Here is an 8125-nt window from a genome sequence, read left to right as displayed (position 1 = left end):
ATTTATTTATTGTTCTCCCTTCCCTTGGATCCTTGATCAGAGATGCCTACAGTCATGCCTCTCTTTGGTTAAGGTTTCCATTTTACTTTCTGCAATTTACTTTATATTATTTACTTTCCGCAATTTACTTACAGCATTTATTTATTGTTCTCCCTTCCCCTGGATCCTTGATCAAAGATGCCTACAGTCGTGCCTCTCTTTGGTTAAGGCTTCCTTTTCCTTTTATTGCTTTGTTATTTACTTTCTACTGTTTTTTTTCCCTTTAATATCCGTTCCCCCGATTGGTGGACTGTAAGCTACAGCAAAAGGTCCACGGTCAAAATCATTATTATTATACTCCCCTTCCCTCGATCCAGAGCTGACATTCGGATCACTTCCCTTTTCCTTTTATTTTTATTGTTCTCATTTTTTTTCTTATCTTTTATTTATGCATTGATTGTGTTCAATTTATTTTTCGTTTCAATTCGATTGCATTAGATGTATGGATTAGGATCGTTTAGTTTAGTTAATTAGTTAACAAAAATTGAATCATTCCACTCTCGCATTACTATTAAGAAGTTGAATTCTAAGTGGCATATCTCCTTGAGATCGACCCGTTAGCTACACGATACCGTGCGCTTGCGGTTACTTTTAATTTCACAAACAACCATGACTAGGGATTAGGACCACAATCTCTCACCACTACCATTGTTATGAGAATTGGCGCATGTTGGGGAACTTCCTAGCCCAGTGCAAGCGAACATCTACTCAATCATATCATACCAAATTTATATACCTTTCCTACGGTGCCAACCAACTCGATCAGTTATCGGCACTTATATAGAGAATGTCAATCCTCATGGAATGTCTACCGCCTGTCGGTAAACACCCGTAACCCTATGATCATCCACATATGATAAGACGAATGCTCCCATATCCCCTCAAGGGATGTCTATTGATTATTAGGCGCTGATGGGCCCAACCTCTATTATATGCAACTCTACCATGAATGACACGTGATCTGCTTGGGTCTCCTCATGGGATGGTTACGATTATTGGATGCCCACAACCTAGCACCCCTGTCATGGGCCATTTGGCCTCAATACCCACGCTAGTAGGGTAATAACATGATAAATCGAAATTCATGGCCATGCATCTAGATGCCTAAGGCAATGCATGTATAAATCTATGTGATGTGCAAAAGTACCAAGGGCAATGGGCGAACCCACAACCCCTGGTAGATATGATCCATGAATGCACCATATCATCTCGTTTCTAACATAACACATTCTTTAATTGATAACAAAATAAAGTAACATAGACAACATGTTAAATATAAAATCCGTAAGTTACCCATGCATGCATGCCCTACAATATCAATCATCTCTACGATAGCATAAGCAATATATGGTAACATAAATGTAGAGCATGAATCAAATACATGTATATATGAGATTGTATCTCTCACCTGACAAGAGATTATGGATTCCCAAAGATTCAAAGAACTCCACAAAGTATAGGCTAACAAGTAGTAAAAACCTCCTAGAAAATACGTATAGGAAGTTAGGTTTAAGTTGAAAACCAAGCTGAGGAACACACATGACCAACTGGCAAACCAAAATAGGAGAAAATAACTAGGATATAAAATAGTGCCCACTGTACCATGAAATAGGGCATTTGCTATCGGCAAGGCTTCATAACAAGCTTTCCATAAAAAGTAGCTAACTTTTGGAAGAGTTCTAATCTTTCAAAGACATGACCAACACTTGACATTGTAGAAGATGATGCATCATGATCCTGCATGATATTGAAATTTAAAAGCAAGTACTATGCAGATTTTACATTGAACACACTAGTTCTAGTATGTGGCCACACCCATGAATCAGGGGTATGTTGGGAAAGAACTGGAATTATTTGGATGGCCAGTGCCTCATGTGCAAGAAATAATTGTCTTAGCGAAGGAATATTCCACTGCCTACAAGGCCAATGAATAAATCCCCACTATCCGAGTGCTTATCATGGGATAAAGAGAATATAACTTTGATTTTGGAAGAGTCCAAACCCAAGGATCTTGGTAGACATTCGTGGTGCTGCATTTGCAATTTCTCAAAAGGCCCTGTTTAAGGACATCCCTCCCTTTCTTCAGACTCTTCCAAGCCCAAGATGCACCTAGAGAAACATGTGCATCCATGTACGATGTATGGGGAGAAGTGTTTTCCTTTTAGAAATAATGCCTAAGGTGAGTTTGGATTATGTAAGATGCACCAAACTTGTTTGGCCAATAGAGCTTGGTTAAAAGACACAGATCTCTAAAATTCATTCGCCGAGCTTTCTTATATATGCAAAGAGTGTCCCATTTTACTCAATACCCTGATGTGGTTCCATTTCTCCACTAAATTGTCTAATGATCCTTTGCAACTTATTGGTGACTTTCTTTTGAAGAATAAAATTTGGCAAGGCAAAAGTGGGGAGAACAGTTGGCGCTGCCTTGTTCAATACTTCCTTACTTGGATTCGATCTTTATAAAAAAAAATTTGACATGGCAAAGTTAAATTTGTTTTGCAAAAAGCCTTTTCGATTGATTTTGTTTCTTGGAAACGATGAAAAGACCTGATTTGTTAAATACATTTTTGTTGTTTTTCTCACTTTTCAAGAATGATAGAACATAAAAAACAATTCCCCATATTTTTTCCAAATGCACTCCTATAAATTTTTATTGGAACATAAAAATTAGCTATCATACAGTTGCTTCTCTCTCTCTCGCTCATAGATTTCTTTTCCATCCCTATATAACCTTGTCAAATCCTCTTACTAAATAAAAAAAGAAAAAGTCATATCATTGGCATCTTTTCTATATATTTTTTTTTTTGCGGTCCAAGGGTGCTTTTTTATATATGGGGGGGGGGGGGGTGTTACATATGCCATCCGCAAAAGTCACACCCATGACCTGTTTACTAAGAGGTGTTGGTCTTACTAATCAAGTAACCACCCATGACATCTCTTTCTGTTTTTCTATAATTCAAAAAGTTTTATTAGTCATTTAGCTTTTGATTAAAAAAAGAGAAGAGAAGAAAAGAAAGAGTAAAATGACATTAATGACTTTAGGGTAATATAGTGACCAAATTACCCCCCCATACCCAACCCTTAGGTGGGTGAAGGGATTCTCCCTTCATCCATCTTCTTCGTACACTTCGCAGGAAACCCCCACCACTGCGATAAACCAGCACACTTCTCCCCTTACGGCCACCACCTATCCCCTGCCGGAAACCACCCACCGCCGGCCTGTAGCAACCCCCGTATTTTTAACCAGGGATCCGTATTGCAGGTCCGAGAACCCGAAGGTCTAGCCGGGTAAATCTGTGGAGTGTCTGAATAGAAGTTCATGATCTATACCCTGAACCCATGGATCCGGATTCTCTTGTTGAAGAGCCTGCCTTGCTTGGTAGTTGGACTTCTGGAAGGCAAGTGATGTCTGGAGATGTCTGGATTGAAGGTAAGACCTCCCCCATGTCTTCATTAGGGTTAGGTTGTACTTAGACATCAACCCCCTGAGCAAAGCACCCTTTTATAGCAATATACTTGGGGGCGGTTGCTAGTGGCGGTTGATTAGACCAAGCGACCGCCTGGCCTGGTTGCGGGGTTTTGCCCTATTTTTCCCCCAGACGTCTATAAATAGCAACCCTCATTTATTTTACCAATATTATTTCCGGGATTGCTGTTTTTGGAGGTTAGACGGCTGTGGAGACGTGCTGGAAGGAGATCTAAAGTGCTATTAGTGTTCGAGAAGGTTCTACTGTCCTTTATAGCTGATCTGGTTGAGGTAAGTGATTTCCTGTTCACTCAAACTCCACCTTTTGCTATGATAAAAGTAGATTATTGTTCCTCTTTGGTTGTTCATAATCCTTCTATTACAGTACCTACCTTTTTAATGATTTTGGTGAGATCAGATCCGAAAACGAAACCCTGCTTTCGTGAAAAGGGCTGATCTAATCAAGAGGGAGGATTCTGGATAACCAAATTGACGTCATTGGTTAAGTTTAGTATCACCCTTGGTTATGGGAGTAATAGATTTGAAATTCGGACTATGATCATCCAAAATTCAGATTGAAATCGGATGATCAGAAGCCTGAGTTTCGGATTGAAACTCTCTGTTTTTGGGGAGGTCACTAGTCGCAGTCGCTCAGACCAAGCGACCGGCTGGTTTCCAGTGACCAAATGACTTTTGGATTTTGACTGATTTGATTCATTCAACTTATACCTTATTGTAACCCTGTATATAGGTGTTCTCGGTTTCAAATAAAAGTCTTATAATTGTTTCTGGTTTGCAATTCAGAGAAATTCTACTTATTTACAGGTAAGGACATACAATCCTATCTTTATGAAATGACTTGAACATGCTAGTCCAATGTCTGTTATTACTGTTCTTTCATTTCATATACTGCTGTAACCTTGTTTAGCATGCAGATCTTATTATATGCTTGTACTGTCTTTACATATACTTTGTCAATTATGAATTTGATATGATGATGGTTGATGGTTTGTGGTTCTGATGGAAGGGGTATTTCATTGGGATATCTTGGCTTGAGATATCAGACGGCTGTGGTATGGGACAAATGCTCGGTGATGTCTCCAGCACTATCATAACTACTGGATGATATACCTAGGTAGAGTCTAGAGTTGCATGGCTAGGTACTCCACATGCTACTACCCTTTCGGTAGGGGAATTGAAGCCGGATGACCCGTGATGATAGTGATGTGACAATGGTCCATTGTTGGTCATACAATGGTAGGGTTGCATATGTTAGGGTTGGGCTCATGGACGTCCAAGAAATGGACTGGGTGTCGTGAGGAGTCATGAGGGCATTCCACCCCAACAATATGTGGATGACCATAGGGTTATGAAATGGAGTCCAATAGCAGTAGCCAGTTCGTGAGGGTTCTCATTCCTAGGTTGCGAATGATACTGAACCGAGTTGGTTGGTGCCATAGGGGATGTATCTGGACTTCATGTAGTATGTTACCATTATGACCTGCATTGGATTAGAAACCCCGACATGCGCCAGTACTCATGCCAATGGTCGTGGTGAGAGAGTATTGACTTAACCCCAGCCATGGTTTGAGAGCCAGGTGTGGACTTTCCATTTTACCCAAGATCCCTACAGAGGTAACCAGTCCTTGTCTGATCAGAGTGATTAGACCTACCTAGAGGAGGGCTGATGTTATATCTTAAAGCATGTCAACTGTTAGAAACTTGCATAGCTAGATCTTAGTGGTATTCATACTTGCATTCATACATATCATATATGCATTTCTGATTGGTTTGACATATGGATGGGAATCATTGTTTGTTCTCATTGAGTTCTCCAGAACTCATTCCTTTATTTGTCTATGTTTTATTAGCCTGTACAAATGGAGGATATACGACGGAAGATGGATTGGTTTCCCATGAAGGAGCCTTCTCGTATAAAGAAGATGTGGCACCGGTAATGGGAAATGGAGATAGCCTATGCGGTAGTTCCTGCGAGTGCATGGAATGCGCTAATAACACCCATTGATGGGCGGAGGAGATAGGTTGCTCGGCAATTTTCTCATCGTATGGAGAAGAATTGGAAAACCCCTTTTCTAGAAATTCACGAGAAACATTATCTAGCTTTAGAGAAAGAAATTGGAAAGAAAATCATATAATTCTTTTTTATTGCTTCCACTGAATTTATGTTCATTTTGATTATTTATTATTTCCTTGATTATTTTATTGGAGTATTTGGACTCCTGTAATATTTTTATTTAATTATTGAACTTATTATTGCTCATGATTGTCTTTACTTGCATTTATTGTTATTGATAGACTAAAACCGTGGATCCTGTGACGGATCACTCCCATGGGTTGTCGGGCAGGTAACCGAGACCTGCAGATGGGGTGTGACACGGCCCTTGCTGGAAACATGGTCAAGGTGAAAGGAACAAAGATGAGAGGCCTACAAGTCACACCAAGAAATGGCCTAAGAAGCTATAGGTAGAAGAAAAGCATAATAGAATCTGAAATTTTGGAGAGTAAGGATAATTGTTATCCACTGTTGACCATTTTGTGAATGTAGTTTTGGGTAAATCCAACTATCAAATTGGTTGAGAACAACATCAAATAGAATTAAGCTAGATGTGTGCAGGGTTTTCGAATCTACAAAAGAAACAGTCAAGCTGCTGCTGGGGACTTATGGACATAGACAATAAATGGACATGTAGTTTAGGAGTCATCCAAGCTTTCGTCAGGGGGCTATTTCATGGGTGTGTCATGCTACCCAATTACATGCCCAAATAAATATACTTTTGTGTAATGAAGGAAAGTTGGATCTATATCTTCCAACTCCAAAGAGAACTTGGCCGCTGGGTCTAGCATCAGATATCACTTAACCTCAGTCAATTGCCAGAAGCTACAAAGATTCATGCATGCATTCCCGGATCAAGAATTACAACAACGGATGACAACTTGGCAATGCAAGCAACATATAATGATGGGTGAGTCTTCTAATATGTAATATGGACTAATTTGTTTTTGTTTGCTTTCTTTCACCCCCTACCACTAGTAGCACGAACTCTAATTCGAAACTCAGGAGACGTGCGTGTTAGTTTTGTTTTCCCTTTCAAACTCTTCCATTCTTTGTCTTACGAGTAGTCATTCGTTAGAAGGGTTTTGAGATTCCAGCGAAGGTATACCGGTGCCTGTGGTTCTTGTTGTTATCTTTATGCGCAGGGTCATCTATTGAATCATAAGAGATGTAGTTCGCCTTCGATGAGTTAGTACCTGCAACTCAAGCTTAAGGCTAAAGGGTGATGCGGCAGTTTAACTTGCTAGGCCTGATCCCTAAGCCCTCTATGCAAAACTGGAAGTAACCCACCCAAATCAAGAAAAAAGATTAGACAATCAAAGCATTACATTCTATTTATTTGTGTTTAAAACTGACCGATCATATTCCTCTATACATTAGCAAGATCCTCATCCGAGACGGTGAAGCAGTCCAACAGACGGAGATAAGGGTTTGATTTTGTAACTTTTTTAGAATAGAAATAAAAAACTTTGAAGGTAAAAAAATAAAAAAATAAAATTATATTTACATTCATACCCTGTATTTTTAATCTAACCGTTAGATATTGTTTTGTAAACGTGGTGAAATCTGGCAACCAACCACAGCTACCGCAAATAAAAATCCAATAAAAGGGCCAAAGGTGATATGTTAAAGCGGTTAAAGACTCAACTTCTCTAGGGGAGGTCTTGGGTTCGCACCCACTCGGCGGCATTAATTTAAAAAAGCTCACCCCCTGAGGAAGTAAATCGTGGTGCGTGCAAGCTGGCATGGATGAACCTCAGTTCCAAAAATAAATAAAAAATCCAATAAAAAGTGACAGTTTTTTAGGGGCGAATTGGAGAGAGATAACTCTCTCTTTGTTGACCCAAACAAAAAAATAAAAAATAAAAAAGTTAGGACTAATGATTTTTTTTACTAGTGGCCCCTGAGTGAGAGTTAAACTCTGGGCTCATTTACCGAAAGAAACCTCTAGGCTCTCTTTAAATGGAAAAATTTATTGGTAACTCAATTCCAATAAAATTGAAATTACCCGTTAGTCACTGTTAGTAGTTGACCCAATATGTATTAATGCCTTGAGGGATTGTCATGACTATATTACCCTCCCACAACCAACCCTTAGGCCATCTTATTCATATATCTCATCGGAAACCACCACATCCCCTCTCTCTACGGGTGACTACTGCCCCCACCTTCTCTCTACCAGAAGCCACCCCCCACTATCCCTTTCCTTAATCACTGTCAATCCCATGTAGATGCCTTCAAGGTTTGACGAGATAAGTTTATGTATTTAGGGTTTCTATAGTACCGTTACTTTCAATTATTTTTTTGAGTTTATCTATTCTTTTTCGTAGTTTCAAGCTTAAATATATTTTTTTGGGCAGAAGAGCTGCGATGGATTGATTTTGATTTGGATTTCATCTATTCTTCAATGGGGAATAGCACGCCGTAGATACCCTTGTACAGAAATGCGACCGTCGGTGTAGAAAACATATAACATTAGTGAGATCCTCATCCTCGACGGTGAAGCAGTCCGGCAGATGGAGAAAAATGTTTGATTTTATAAA

The sequence above is a fragment of the Hakea prostrata genome, chromosome 1 (genome assembly GCF_041222555.1).
Source record: "Hakea prostrata isolate BN-2017 chromosome 1, UWA_Hpros_2, whole genome shotgun sequence".
Taxonomy (NCBI): domain Eukaryota; kingdom Viridiplantae; phylum Streptophyta; class Magnoliopsida; order Proteales; family Proteaceae; genus Hakea; species Hakea prostrata.
The sequence above is the reverse complement of the archived record's forward strand: the minus strand, read 5'-3'. Positions refer to the sequence as shown.